Consider the following 16995-nt stretch of genomic DNA (forward strand, 5'->3'; position numbering starts at 1 on the left):
CTTTTCAAATATGCAAAAAGGGCATTGTTGCCTCAGTATTAACTTACCAAAATATGAATTCAATAGAAAACCTAGTCTTCATTTAAATTTTGGTGGATTTTGATGTATATGATTACTTATCCTAGAAGGAGAAATTTACGTTTATCTTTTATCACAATTTAGCCATTGTTAGAGAAGAAAAGTCAAAAGAAACTATCAACAGCTAAAGAGACAAATGTTTAATTCCCTAATTAAAAAAAAAAAATCCAGATGTCAGGGTATGGTGAGATCAATTCATAATAATCAGAATAATGTACTCTGGAATAATTCACCATCACTATGTAAAAAGACAGTCTTTGATCCTATTTCACATCATTTTAAATATGAATTCAAAATGGATCATAGAACTGTATGCCTATAAATAAACTTCGTGGCTGTAAAACTTCTAAAAGAAATAGATAAGAAAGTGTTTTAGCACCTTGGGTTCTTATATATGACACATAAATATAATTCATAAAAAACGTTGTAAAATTGAATTACTCAGATTTAAGAACATCTGTCCTTTGGAAAGCCACTGAAAATGAATGAAATGACAATCCTATAGTGGGAGAAAATATTTGTAAATCATATACATGCTAAAGATGTGTGATTCATAACACATAAAGAACAATCAATATTCCAACATAAGAAAACAAAGCAACACCCCAACTGTTGAATAAATTCCTGGGATGAGGGAGTGATGTCCAGTAGGAAACAATAGGTAATCAGTTAACAGGTTTTTTTTTTTAATATAAACTAAAATATAAACTACACTTATCATATCTTTTGTTCCATTCTTAGATATTTATCTAAGTGAAATGAAAGCTTATAGTCTTTTAAAGACTTGAGCAAGAACATGAATAAAAAGAAACATAAAAAACCATATGATCATATTAATAAGTGCTAAGAAAACATGTGATGTGTGACAACTTTCATTTGTCATAAAAACCCTCACAAAACCTTGAGTACAGGTAATATAATAACAATATATATGAAAGAAAGGTACATATTAATAATTACATATTTAAAATCTAGAAAATGCAAACAAATCTATAGTGATAGAAGTCATATCAGCATCTGCTTGAGGATGGGTGAGTGGGTTAAGGATATTTAAAAGAGTGATTACACATGAAATCTTGTGGGTAATGGTTATATCTATTTATCTTGATTTTGATAGTGATTTCATGGGCAGCTCATATGTCAAAACTTAACAAGTTGTAGAATTTAAGCATGCACAATCTATTATATTCAGTTATCTCTCAAATTTTTTTTTAGAAAAGGCCCCATTATCTGTACTCAGTTTATGCCCACATCAACCATATTTTTGGTTCTATTTCTTCTCTGTGAAGTATGGTTATTTATATTTCATATTATATAAGTGTAAAAACCACTCATCATTCCATAACTACAGTCTTCTACTTTCCTTACCTCTCTTTGTGATACATCACTATCAAATTGCTTTGATTTCATATATTATGAACTCATATCTTAGTTGTGGTGTTTTTCCTATCAATCTTCATCCACCCCTATTTTTCATTTGGCTAATACAAGGTTTTCTTTACAATAGTGAATCCACTGGTCTCTTACTCCTTCACCCAAGGTTTTGCTTAAGGTGATCATCATCTGTACTCTACTTATAGTCTGTGCATATTTCTTAAAAAGTGTGTCCCCTTCACTGCACTCTTGGCATTTGAATGTAGGGGCCCTGGATTTCATAGCTTCCAATGAAAGGAAGTGGTGAAGGCATCATCTGAGTGTTTGTTCAGCTGAACAGAGCTCCGCTTCCCCCATGCATTGCTCTGTTCCTCAGGAGAGCCACTAAAATGCATGTGAATCATTTTTAATGTATGTGCTTTATTAAATATGCAATTATTACACATGTCTGCAGGCTCTTGTTTCATAAAACAACAACCATGAATTGGTTTATACATAAAAATAACACAAGGTATTTAAAACAAACCAGAGAAGGTGATGGAAATAGAAAAAAAAGCATTTCAATCATTTTAGTTAAGTCACACAAAAATCAAAAACATTCTCTTTCAAATGGAGTGATAAAAGAAACACTTTAGGTTGAAGAGTATTTTGATGATGGCAAGTTGCAAATATTCAGTGCAAATATTTTATATTTTAAGTAATAAATTCTTACTTACTTATCCTTATATTAATAAATAATATATTAATAAAAGATAGAAACATGAATTATATAAGAAATATTGTAAATGATATTTAATATAAATTATAATTATTTCATAATTTCCTGGAAAGCAGCCTATTTTAATTCTTTTGCCTTTGGAAAATGAGTGAGTGGAAAATAAGGGCAAACCAAACACTTCTTCAATTGGATCACTTTTTTCTTCTGTTAGTATATAATAGAAAATTGTATCTTGTAACGTAATTCTGGGAAGACATTTATAACAGGTTCTGTGATCACAATTCAAGCTATTTTCTTTCTGATAATGCAATGGTACAAAGGAGAAAGGGAATTGGATGGGATTTCCAAAGTCACATGCTTGTACTTTTAATATCATGAATCACAGAAATGTGTGCTTGTCTTATTTACTTTCCTTGTGTATATATTAGTTAACCTCAATGTCATAAAATAAAAAAAAAAAAAGAATTTAAAGGTCTTTGTTGAATGTGATTTACTGGACATATAAGAATGGTAAAAAAAAAAAAAAAAAAAAAAAAAAGCAGTATCTCACCGTTTCTGGAAGTTTCCATAGGAGCTGCTTCTCTCATCCCCAGGAAGCCTGCACAAAGTGCAGGAACACTCAGTAAGTCCCTCCTGTGTGCTGTAAATGGGCATGGACAAGCACATAACATGGACATTGTGTTGCTGTGGTCATGTGTTTAGCAATTGTTCAACTTGGGAGGAGATCTGGTGTCTTTATTGTATTTTATGATGTGATCTGCTTGCCAGTAACAGTGATGTCTCCTGCCCTTTCATGCCCAATATAAACGCCCTTCTCATTGCTGCTTCAGGAAGCCTCCCTGATCCTATCACATCTCCATTAAGGCAGTTTTAGCTTTTATATCACAAAAGGATAAAAGGTTAATATTGGAATGATAAGACATTCTAATGAGGAAATGTCTAAAAACTGCTGGCAGTGCTGAGATATGAAAGAATAACTAAATAATTTAATTGTTTACAGATTTACTCTCTTCCATTTAATATAAGATATAAATTTGGTGCAGATGGTCTGATGAATTTGTATCTGCTTTAGGTTCATTGTTTGCACAATATTATCACCAACTTCTATGGAATGTTCTTTTAGAAAAAGCCAGTTCAGAAGATTGCAATGTAACAGATGGCATAACAAGAAGTAACTACAGACCTAAGGTTCATATATTTTGCTGAGATTTTAAAATTTTGGCCAATGCCAAGAAAACTCTAAGGTCTCTTTCTTATAAATCCTCTAGCCAGTGTCAAACAGTCAAGAGGTCAGCCAAACTAACCTCTCTAATCATGCTATTCAAAGATTAGGACGTGTATCATAACTGGATCCTAGAACAAATCATAGAGGCTTGTCTGATGCTTTGTATGGGATGGAAATTAAAGCCATGCAATCACTTGATCACATATCATTTTCATAGTTTCTGATTCACATGAACTGAGCAAAAAATGATTTCCCTTGCTTTTGCACATTTTCATTCATTTAATGTATGACTTTCTGGAGTCTCTCAAGGAGATAAAATTACTAAAACTGTTGACTTGTTAAAAGAGACACAAAACAAAATTATGGAAAATAATAAAAGAATTTTTTAGCTTCACATTGTATGCAAAATATCTGTTTTAATTGAGTGATACAAATTTTTGTAGAGTAATTTTTTTCTAAATCTCTTTTTTGAGATTTTTTTTCTAGAAAACAAATAAAAAAATTACTTTATATAAGGCATTTAATAAGATTATATGTGTCTATTTACTAGCAAGATTATTTACTATTATTATAGGTTGATTATAATACTGGCATCATTTATGCAAGCTCAAATTGAACCGCTCTAAAGCAAGTACTTATTGGAAATAAAAACATAGTTTTGGAGATTAGAATTTGATAACTTTATCTGTTATGACTAAGTGTTGGGTGGATTTGTTTTCAACTATGTAGAGTTTTGTTAATTAGCTTAAGTCATAACTTACTTTAAATTGTACTAAAAGATGAATTGAACAAGGATGAGCTTAACAGGCCAATGAGAATTAAGTAAGACAATTAAGTTAGATAAGACATGAGATTAAGTGAGACAATAAAAGAACAGCGTGTTTCCCTCTAAAATTACTCTTTTAAACTTTAAAGACTAGCTAAAATGGGTTTCATAATCTTTTCACTTGAAATAGCAGTTTTTTTCCTCCCAACTTTATGGAAAAAAAATCAAAATAATACTACAGAAAGCTTCAACTATCTTATTAGAGTAATAAAGGTATACAATTATTTAGCATATACCGCCTCAATTTATAGTTGTCATTGCCTGAGGCCATCCAAAAAATACCAAAATGATATTGAGCACAGAGAAGGATAAAAGGTAAGGACTTCCCTAACAGCAAGTTTCTCTTGTTTTGGCCTTTTGATACTTAAATCTCCTACTTCTACTAAGGGGGAAAAAAAGCTGTAGTTATGTTTAATTAGTGATTCAATCCTGTTTCTCACCAAGTGACATGACTCACATTAAATATAAAGGGAATGAATCTCCTATTGGCAATTTTCCTCATTGTTGATCCAGGCTAATAATATACCTGGGTTTTGACCCACTTGAGAATTCAAAGGTAAAAACTCATTTTTCTGACAATAGGCAAATTTTAGAAAAAATTCTGGCCAGAATTCAGCTAGATATTAATGGGATGTAAGATGATGTTATACTAAACATGAAGGAAATACTATTAATATTTTCAAAAAACATGCATTGATTTTCACTTGAAACTGAAGAGAAGGTGAAAAAAACTTGTAGCAGAAGATTAGACTGAATCTAAAATTTAATATGTATTTTATATGTATTTTTAGTAGAATTGACTATATCTTTTTTTAATATCTTCATATTTTTTATATTTCCAGATAAGAAAGAAGTTAGAAATTAGCCAGAATTAACATAACTAACATTTAAACTTATGTGCGTTTTTATGTCAGGTCCTGAAATATATATACATTTATCATTGATCAATTTATTTCCACTAAAGAACAATATTAACTGCTTTATAAGTGATTTTAAAATATGTATATATATAATCATTCATTTGCATTGGATTATTTCAACTAGAGAAATCTGGACCACCCTGGAGGTTGAGGAAATTGCAGTTGCTTCCACCTCCCCAGAGCAATTTTAAGCAGCTAAGTTACTACCCAGGGAATGACATTTTTATGTTCCATTAGTGATAAGTGTTATTTTTATACTGCTCAGGACCATTCTTCACTCTGCTGATACATGTTTATCTACCCTCCCCCACCTGTTCCAAATAATCCCAATTGTAAGAACTTTGTAATACATCATAGAAGTTCAAAGGTGGTGATGGAGTAAACAGAGGACAATGTGAGGATTGCAAATTCACAAAAGGAACCTAATATATGATCAATATCCTTACCATTTCCCAGTGCCTTTAGTGTGCAGAGCCTTAGTAGGAAGATCTTATTTTTAAAACATTCTAGGATCCCATTATTGGCTTGAAAATCAGTTCCAAATACAGACTTATCCAGTGTTATAAATATTTTTTTTTCACTTCAAGTGCATCTTGAAATACAGACACATATAGGCCCAGTAAGATAAATAAAACCCTAGGTGGAATTTAAGTAAAATTAAAGTAACTGAGATGTTTAAGCATCTGCAGTCTTGCAGGTTTTGTCCTGAGGAGTATTGCATGAGATCCCAAACCATGTGGACAATATTTTCCATTGTAGAAATGAGACAAGAGGTTCAAAGAACACTTTGCCAGCTTACATTCTCAAGTGTATTTATTGTACATTGTGAAAAAATAGAAGTTTCAAGAAGGGGGTGGCATTGCCCAACTTCCCACCTGTCACCAATTTGCATAAAGCTGGTGGTTCAGTCTCAAGGGGTTAGTAAACAAGCAATGGGAGGTTCACTTTCTCTTCCACACTAAAAAAAAATTATTGCCAAGTTTACTTAGGAAGATGCAATTGCATTTTATTTGACTTTGCTATGTGCTCAACTTCCTAATTCACTATCAATAGAATCTCTAGTTACTTCTAGTTCAATGATTATGAAAGTGGGCACTTGTCTCCTTTTCAACTCTGAACACACTCAATTATGAAAACAAGCAAGTAAACAAATCAATATGGTCTTCAGAATGCCTGACAGCTGAATCAAAGGGAATGTTAAAAACTCTTTTCCAGTAAGAGCAACGTATGTAATGACAATACACTCACAATAGGTGTTCTCAGATGAATTAAAAGTTGTTTGAGCTTTTATTTTTAGTGACAGTTTTGGAAATGACCATTATTTACAAGGCAGCTATCCTTCTAATGTTCCACAAAAACATTCATGTGTTTTTTTAAATTTATTTTCACAATCCCTAAATAAAGAAAAATCAGTCTATTCTGAAAGTTATTTATTCATCTTCTGACATTTAATTAGCTTTGGAAGCTGAAAAGGAGAGCAAATTAGCATTTGTTAAGTGTCATCTAAGTTTTAACTGCCCTGGTAGGAATTCACACATAACACATCATTAAATTTAATTTAATTATCACAACAGTAATTTAAGGTAGGTATTTATAATGATTTTTCTCAACCAAGACCACAGGAAATCTTGGAGGCTAACATAGAACCGGTATGAATAACAAAACAGTCTCTCAAGTCAACCTACTTGAATTAAATGTGTTTTTTCCCACTTCTTAATGGTATTGGCTTGAATAAGCTATTTAAAATTGCAAGGGAAATTTTCTTTATTTGTAGATTGAAAATCATTTTTTTCCATGAAATTCTTGTGGTAGCTAGTGGTGGTAGCTAGTGTGGTAGCTTCCATACCTAGGTATTAACACAATAACTAGATTATCATCAACATCTCTGTTATTGATAGGTCATATAGTAGATCTGAGATTTGAAGACAGTGATTTGACCCTCCACAACATATTGTTTCATCTATATACACAAAATTGTAAATACCAATGAGACTATTGAAATATGAATTAACATTAATCCACAACTGACATTAAGCACATTTGTTTGGGTAGCATATGTGTTACACAGCTTGTTCTAGTCTTTCAACTTTCTATTATTATTATTATTATTATTATTATTATAATTCCTACTACTTAGTCTATCTCATAGGTTAATATTTGTTTCTTTTTGAAGTGGAGAAAATCCATTTTCAACTCTTTTATGTACTTATTATATCTATGGCCCATTTGTGATCAAATGCGTTCTCAACATTTCCATTACCAGACAAATATTAATGGTAGAACAATCAAAAATCACTGTTACAGATATCATCCCTAAACACTGGATTTTGTGCAATTCCATGGTCCTACATATACACAACTCTTTATCAGACTTCTCATTTAAACATGCCACAGGCAATTCAATTCAGTATGCACAATATTACATTCATCATTTTATCTTCAAATTTTATCTTCTTATTTTGGTTTCTTTATTTGGTTACCACCAATCACCCACTTGCCTATACTTTTGCCCAGACAAAGATTTGCCCAAGGCAGAAGTATCACTGAATTTCTTTTCCCCCATCTCAGTCATATCTAATCAACTCCTACTGAGTCTGCCTAATTAAAAACACAACCAAAAACAATGATCAGAAGTGATACTAAATATATGTGTATTTTGTTAAATTCCTATAACAATTAGTTGAGGTAGAAATTAGTGTAATTTTTACATGACAAAGGAATAACGATGTATACAGAAATGTATTACCTACCTGGTCCAAAGTCATATAGCTAACAATGGCACAGCCAATATTTCAACTGAGTCAACCTGACTATTGACAGCATGCTTTTTCATGCTACATATAAATAGAGGCTGTGGTTCAGAGAGGACTCTTCTGATTTTTGCTTCAATAACTGGATGGGTTTACTGAGATGAGAACAAGTGGAGAGATACTTGGGGGTGAGTCAAATCAATTATAGAACTTGACATCTTTATTAGATAATCATGTGGATATGACAACTATACAGCAGAATATATATGAATCTCATGTAGATGGAAAAGTCATAGACACCTGCACCTAATGAACAGATAAGTGACATTATATAAAACTACAGAATGGGGTGAAAATTTTCAGATTTGGTATGGAAAGGAAGTAAATGTTTATACTCTTAGTAATTATTTAGCTTCTAAATCATCATAAAAACTATAAGTATTTATTGAATAAATGACCATATAAGTAGGATACTGTTATGTGTCAGGTGTTAGGTCCATATTGGGACATGAGGCAAATGAGGAGCTCATATCTTCAACTATTTCCATTTTTATTTGTAAGCTAAGTGGGTGGATGCAAAATGTCATAAAGGAAAAAATGTGTCAAACCACAATATTATACAATTCCAATTTAGAGTTCAGACTTGACAGTTTGATTTTAGGCAAGTTGCTTAATTACCTAAATTCTTGTTTTGGATGAGTAAGTTGATCTAGATGGCCTCTAAATGATCTTTCTAAGACAAGAGGACACAATTGCAGAAGACTAAAGGGTGTGTTCTTGTTCTTGTAACTTGATCTTGCCAGTTTATCATCCTCATTTTTTGGGAATGAATACATATAAGCAATCTCTCATAGCATTAATCCCTGGCCTGAAACACTGTTGTCATGGATATAAGAGTATAGCCCCTAGAGGAAGTTTTTTGAGGGCCCATCTTTGCCCCCAGGGTTTTTGGATATATTTTCAAGACAGTCTCAGGTTGAATTAGCATCCATCATGCCCGATGGCATTGCTTTCACTGTTACTTGGGAGAAGACAAGGTACTCTTGATTTTCCTTTTCAAAGTCCTTTGTTAAAATCCAGCAATTAACAATCCAGCAAGTGACATATCAGATAATTTTAACAGTATTAGCTTTTTCTTTATTTAGCTCACATTTGCAATAGCAGAATTGCAGGACTATCAGAATAAGGAGTCCTCTCCTACCCCTGCAAAAATAACTACTCCTTTTCCTACTAACAACTTAGGAGGAAAAAAAAAAAAAAGAAAAATTGCAGTTCTTTCCAGCTGTGTCTTTTTCTATGTGAATTTTTTTTCCACATCTGTTCTATGTTACTGAAAATATGAAAGCATTAGTTACTTAAGGAACAACAAAGTGTCAATTCAAAAAATGTTTACCACAAACCAACTGTGAGAAAGGAACTGTGATAGGTCTCTGCTTTTTTTTTTCATTTGGTTCATAAGTTAATAGCAATTTTAAATAAGGAAAATTCCAGTCAGAAATATTTGAGCCCAAACTATTATCTTATCGAGTCAAGATGTCAAATTCATCATTAATCTAAAATGGATTCTTTCTAATTATGCAATTTTCTGTTTAGTTATTTTTCCAGCATTATCAAATGGTGAGTAAGGAAGTTCTGCCCCATGATTTTTGTTCGTTTTGGCTAACTATAATTATTTATTTTGTCTAAGTTTAATTAGATGTTAATGATGTGAATCAAAGTGACTATATCTTAAGTTTATTGTATGTCCTCAGAAAATGAATTGATAGAGGGATATACAAAGGTCCAAGAGCCACTTATGGATTGAAGGGCTACTTCTGCTCTTTCTGAGTTCTAGAATGACTGTTGGAATAAGTGACACATACCAATATAACTGAAATCTATTGTTCTGCGTATGTTTGTAAATTCTTTTGTTTTAATCCAACAACTTTAGATGCGTTTTATATATATATGAAGTTTTTCTGAAAATCTATTTACATTGTTGAGAAAAAGTTTTGTCATTAGTCATTTCTATGTTTAAAATTTTATTGTGGGGCCTCCCCGGTGGCGCAGTGGTTGAGCGCTGGGTTGCAATGCTGCCCTCGGCCTCTGCGGCACCGGTTCGATCCCCGGCTGCTCCCTGGCCACCAGAGGAGGGTCCCACATGGCGCGCAGACCTCTCCTGCCGCCCACTGCTCCCCTCAGCAATGTACTTCAGTCCTTCTGCCTGCTCTGCTCCCCGCTCTGGCTCTGGTGAATTCTCTCACCCTCCCGCGCTTCTGACTGTACCCAGTGCATGTATAAACAAAACAAACAAACAAACAAATAAATAAAACATGCCTCTATTAAAAAAAATAAAAAAAATAAAATTTTATTGTGTAATTTCTGATGTTCAGCTGCTTTCTGGTTAGTTGAGGTATAGATGCAGTACAATTCCAGGAATAATAAATGTTAGTTTTAATAAAACATTTAAGATGATTTCTTATGTTTAATTGCTTCTCTCAAAAGGGTGGCTTATTAATAAATCTTATGTTGTTTCCATAGTAATTTGAAAGGAAATCAATTAATCTTTCCTCCCATATTACTAATCTACCCCACTTGCTTTGTCTGGCGTTAAGTTTTCAGCCTTATGAAAGCATTCTTGTGTATTTTCCCTGGTATATCTGGTTATAATTCATATCAGAGAAAAAGAGAAGAGAGGACGCAGGATTTAGATTTGAATGGGAAGAGCAGTCAGAGTGCTGCAGTGGGGGCTTTGTATGTGTCAGTGTGTGAATGAGTGTATATGTGTGTGGATGTGTGTGTGTGCATGCATGCGTGTGTGTGTGTGTGTGTGTGTGTGTCTATGTAGGATCTAACCCACTAATGATGATGCTATATATTGATTACCTACTCCAACCCAGGAACTTGACATCCATTTTCTCATACAAATCATGATGCAATCCTAAGATACAGTACTATTGTCATTAAAAAAAAAAAATGAAGACAAAAGATTGGAGTAACTAATGCCAAACCTAGAAAAAGAAGGAAACAACAAACATCCCATCATGTCTCTGTCATGCATCCTGCAACCTTAAAATTGAACATTTGGCTTCCTACCTAGAAAAAATAGTAGAAAAATATGAAATAGAACTTCACCCTGAGACAAAAGTTCCTCTATAAGCTATTGATTTATGTAAGTCAAGATTTTGCTTGATCAACAAACCTCAAACTTTCTCTGTCTCATTATATTTATCATTAAGAATTAAACTTACGGGCCTCCCTGGTGGTGTAGCGGTTGAACTCTGGGTTGTGAGTCTGCCCGCAGCCTCTGCAGCGCCGGTTCGATCCCCGGCTGCTCCCCGGCCACCAGAGGAGGGTCCCACATGGCGTGCAGACCTCTCCTGCTGCCCGCTGCTCCCCTCAGCAGTGTGCTTCGGTCCTTCTGCCTGCTCTCCTCCCCGCTCTGGCTCTGGTGAATTCTCTCACCCTCCCATGCTTCTGACTGTACCCAGTGCTTGTATAAATAAATAAATAAATAAATACATACATACATACATACATACATACATACATACAAATAAATAAAATCTTAAAAAAAAAGAATTAAACTTACAAGTCCACTCTGCTTCACATAGTATCATATAAGTCAACCAAAGATGTCAACATTATTGCAATTCATTTCTATATGGCATACTTTCTTCTGCAATAATAAAGATACAGGAGGGGGACATAAGAGAAGGGACAGAGAGATCTTTTCATGGAGAGATGATACACAGTAGAACTGATTATATGAACATGCTGCAAAAAATGGTCTTTGTTTAAAAAGAATCAAAAAAGTGTTATTAAAGATGCCATAATATAATATATAATGTATTATTTAAAAATATAAGAATCTTTAACTTGTAGCAGAGTTATTGAAATTACACCATTCCTATTTATAGCACTTTTATACTTACACCAGAACAGTGGATACATGGTACAAATTTAGTTCAACTTTTTTAGTTGCAATATAATTGACATATAACATTATAGTAGTTTCAACTATAGAACATAATTACTCAATACCTGTATTCACAGCTCTTTTTATTTCACTTCATGACCTAAAATCATCCTTGACTTACTATGGCGTTACATCTTAAAACCCATCATGATAACCCCACTAAGACATAATCAGAACACATATTTACTTACAGTTCGGCTAAATTATCTTATACAATGATTAAAAAATGTTGAATGAATCATGTAATTTATTAAATATTATATTGCACTCTACAATATTTAATATACACAGCTGAAAGCACATTGGGCCTGAATAATGTTTGTTCTGAATGGTCATCACTTTGGCATAATTATAAAGTTTAAAAACATCCTTAATCAATCCATCATAAGTTAGGGACCATCTGAAATCACATACAACTGACATTTTCTGCCCCAGTCTTATCAATAAGTGATTAATGAAGTCAGTCTTGCTTCCAACCCAAAAATCTTTAAACACAGAAATGGTTTGATATATTTCAGTGTACCACTGCTTAGGGAAAAATTAAATGTATCTCATTCTTAATCAGGACCTCTCCTGCAAATCCAGAGTAACAGGAAATACAGACCATACTCTGAGTTTCTGTCTAAGCTAGAAGAGATGCTGTGACTTAATGCAACAACAGAGGGCTATTGATACAATCATAATGATGTCATTTTAATTTTGCTGATTATCAATGAAACTTTATCTAGGCAATTCATTAAAATATAATGTAAACCAAATCCAATAGTCAATAAAAATATTCATAAAACAATATTATAATAGCTGTTGCATTTCAAAGGACTCTTTCATACTGTATGGAAAAAAGTAAGATTCTTTAAAATAGCTTTTTAGAGAGAACATTTCTTTCTTTAGTGGTATTGCTTAATTACCATGAAGCTTCCAACAAATCTATTTCAGGATTGTTTTTCCCTGATCCAAAAGTTATCTGCAAAGTAAGAAGTTAATTTCCAAGAGGGAAACTGAAGGGATAAAATCCTACCATGGTATTCATCTATATTATCATTTAATATCTAGAGAAAAATATCAGAAAATTCAACATCAAATTAAAATCTCTGTTCATCGTTGTCTTGTTCTGAGTCCACACTGGGTCAGTTCTGGGTGGTACACTGAAGAGACTCAGGGGCAAGATTTGGAGGCGAGCCAGTTCAAAGAGAGCAAAAGTCACATACGTCATCACCAAACTTTTAAATCTTATAACCTCTCTGGTTCACCTGATTCCCAGCAGATACCCTGTCCTTAGGTTGTCAGGGGATGGAGAATGTTCTGGAGGGAAAGTGGTGCTTGCGACCTGGTGAGGCTGCCCAGAGGGCTAGAAGCACAGGCTCAGCCAGGCCTGCCAAGTCTCCAACAGCAATGCCATGCTCTAACTCTGCGACAATGACAGTTCAATGAATTTGTGGGGGTTTTATGCAGGAAGATTGGTATTAATTGTTCTCTATGTTTATTCCCTTTTTTTTTAAGATTTCTTTATTTATGCACACAAGAACTGGGGTACAGGTTAGAGGTGTGGAGGGTGAGAGGATTCACCAGAGACAGAGTGGGGAACAGAACAGGCAGATGGACCAAAAACACTGCTGAGGGGAGCAGCGGACGAGTCGGGAGAAATCTTCTGTACCATGTGGGTTGCTCCCTGGCTGGGGATCAAACTCATGCTGCAGTTGCTGCAGATAGCTTCATAGTGCTGTGTCTTAAACCCTTGCACCACCAGGGAGGCCCTGTTTATTCCCTTTAATATTTACAGCTATAGGCCGTGACTTTACAACTACAGAGGCTCTAGAAAAATATACCCAAGAATTTCTCCCATGATTTCAAATTAAGTCAGTTTTAAACTCATTCAGTAACTAAATATGCAATATGCAAACATACATGATTTTATAATGAAAAGTCAGAAAATACTCATATAGAATTACTAAAAAGAGTGTATTTAGCAGCCTTGTATACAGACACTGAGTGCAGGAAAAAAGAATAAATATATAATACAAAAATAACAAAAGCAGACAAATTCTTACCCCATAGTATCATAGCTGAAATTATTTAAGAATGTTCTGATTAACAACATAGAAATAAATACAATCAGAAAAAAATGTAGAAAATTAGTTATTGTAGTTGCTAAAACTGATGCATTTACCTGAAAAAAAATTAAACATTGCAATTTGTAATCATTTGTAAATTTTGTAATGAGAATTTCCTGTTAGTGTTTTGTGTTACTTGACTGATTGAATTCAGTTCATACTATTAGGTGAAAATATAATATTTAGTAAAACAAAACATGCCTCTCTTTTAATATACTGGCCAGAAATTCCCTTACCATCACCCAATGTAATATATTATACTTCATCAGAACTTTGTTAGCTTATTATCCATTTCTCTGACATTTTCATTTTAAGAGTAATTCTACAATTAATTTCACAATTTTAGCATAATGCCTAAATTAGTATCATGTGTTTTACTTTTAATGTTTAAAATAAGCTAAAAAGATTTGAAAAATTGCAGTTTCATTTGCACAAAACATCACATTGTATAGTTGTACATACTCTTCATGTTCATGTTATTCTCTAGCTAAATCATTCTTGAAAACAAAATCAGAATGACCTAGTATCCATACACGGTAATTAATCTGAAAGTTCCTGAAGAATTTTCAGTGTTCTCTACTTTGCTTACTAAGATTATAGAAATATGTTATTAAAAATCATGATAATGAAGACATTAGGCTTAAATTCAATACCTAAATGGAGACAGATTATCACAGCAGGTAATTAAATCTGTGTTTTGCTCCAGGCGCTGAGAATGGGTGTTTCTATTTGATACCAGCTTTATAACAACTGTCAATATCCAGTGGTTTTCTTTGAAAATTCAGAGTTGATGTCAAGTAAAAATAAATGCAAATGTAAGTCATGAATTCTTGGACCTTAGTAATTTTCTTATGTAACTAAGAAAGCACATACAGAAGATATTTTACAGGAGTGTGCCTGAGAGCATGCCTGCTCATAAAATGTACAAATAGAAAACTTTATATTTATGTCTCATGGGAAGAAACAAGGAAAAATTTCAAATTCAAATTTAAACAGAAGGTCAGCTTTGTGTTTCTCATTAAATCAGGTGCTTTCAACAGTTTTTTTTTTTAGTAGAAGGAAACAGACATGAAAAGAAAAGACACCATAGATAAATTGAGATTCGGTAACTATAAGTAGAGCCAACCCAGAAAAAGTAGCCTTTAATGAATCTAAAGACTGTTACCATATTTTCTAAATTCTATGAATTCAAAGTTTTTGATGTGCTAATGATTTACAACAGCTTTTTAGACACCCCAGAGCATAATATTAAATAAGAACATTTATGTTAAAATGTGTCTTTAGAAAATGAAAAAAAAATAAAGATCTTAGATATACAGGAAAAATGAAAAAGAGAAACTAATTTAATGGAAAATAGAATATTGCCCTCATGCTATATCATAAAGTTAATTTAGAAATCATACATTCATGTACACTGAAGTGATGTACAGGGATAACAGAATTATGAGTGGAAATATATTTAAGGCTTGAGGAATGGCAATTCGGTAAAACAGATCAATGACTGTCAATGGGATAACCATTGATAAATACCAACAGTGCGGTTTTAATGCTGTGCTTGCTCCTTAGGGCGTTTTACAAAACATGCGAGTGAGCCAAAGGTAGAAGCCATTGTTCTATTCTACTGCTCCATCTATACTGAGTTCTCTTCCTGTGACAGTTAAGTTTATGTGTCAGTTTGACTGACCACAATATGCTTAAATTAACATTACTCCTGTGTGTGTCAGTGGGGATGTTTGGATGAGATTAGCATTTGAACTGATAGACTCAGTAAAATAGATCATTTTCACTAATGTGGGTAGGCACCATTAAATCCATTTGAGGCCTTGAAAAGAATCAAAGGCAGAAGAAAGAAGATGTTGCCCCATATTTCTGCCTAATTACTGGAGTTGATATATCTCATCTTCTCCTGTCCTTGAACCAGAATTTATAACATAGGTGGTCCTGTTCACAAGCCCTCACAATTGGATTTTTCTGGGTCTCCTGTTGGCAAACATTGCTTGGTTTAGGTTGTACACGTTTTTTCTGGAGATCCCTAAAAAACTTCTCCAATCCAAAGGCACTTTGTATGCTTTGCAAAGAAGCACAAATTCCTGACACAAGACACAATAGCTTACTAGTCATGGTCCTTGATAAGCATTGGATTATCACCAGTTTTCTAGAATTTTGTTAATTTTGGAGAATTTGCTAATATTCTCTTATAGTGTCATACATAGTGTGGATTTTTTTTTTTTTGTTCTTTTGTCCATAGTACTTACTAGGATTTCCACTGAGATGAACTTTTCCTATTTTTTGTCTACCTCTAGATCTTTATTTGTATATGTACAAAAAGAACTAAGTAAATGATTCAAGTAATGATGATTTTCCCAAATCAAAAATTCTCTTTATATTCTCAGTGACTCATTATTTTCCCTAACTCAGAATTTTTGAAATGTTGTTCTGATTTATTCTCAGTTTTGTTTAATATTCTGAATCCTTTGAATAGTTTTAATTTCTTCCTGTAACCATAATACCAATTTTGTATATAATTTGAGAGATTACTGGGAACAAGCAATGGGGAATAATTTCTTTGCTTTGATTTTATGTAACTCATTCTAAATTTTAATTTCTGTACAGTATGGAGGTTTCAAAATATTGAAAATGGCTCTACTGTGTAATCTAGCAAGGCTGCTCTTAGATATATCAAACTGAAGATTATAAAAACACTAATTCAAATGGGTATATATGCTCCTATGGTCATTACAACAATATTTATAATACTTAAACTATAGAAACAGCCTAAATGCCCAAGGACAAAAGAGTGGAGCAGAAAAATATGGAATACATACACACACACATACATGTAAACATACATATGCATACAATGGAATAGTACTCAGCCATAAAAACAAAAACATGAACTATTGTCACTTGAAACAACATAGATGTAACTGGGGAGGATGATGCTAGATGAAATTAGAAGGAAAAAGACAAATACAGTATATTCTCAATTTTATGTGGAATATAGAGAAACAAAGGGTCAGTCAAAACCAAATCAA

The sequence above is a fragment of the Talpa occidentalis genome, unplaced genomic scaffold (genome assembly GCF_014898055.3).
Source record: "Talpa occidentalis isolate TD23 unplaced genomic scaffold, MPIMG_talOcc4v2.1 talOcc4.11, whole genome shotgun sequence".
NCBI lineage: Eukaryota > Metazoa > Chordata > Mammalia > Eulipotyphla > Talpidae > Talpa > Talpa occidentalis.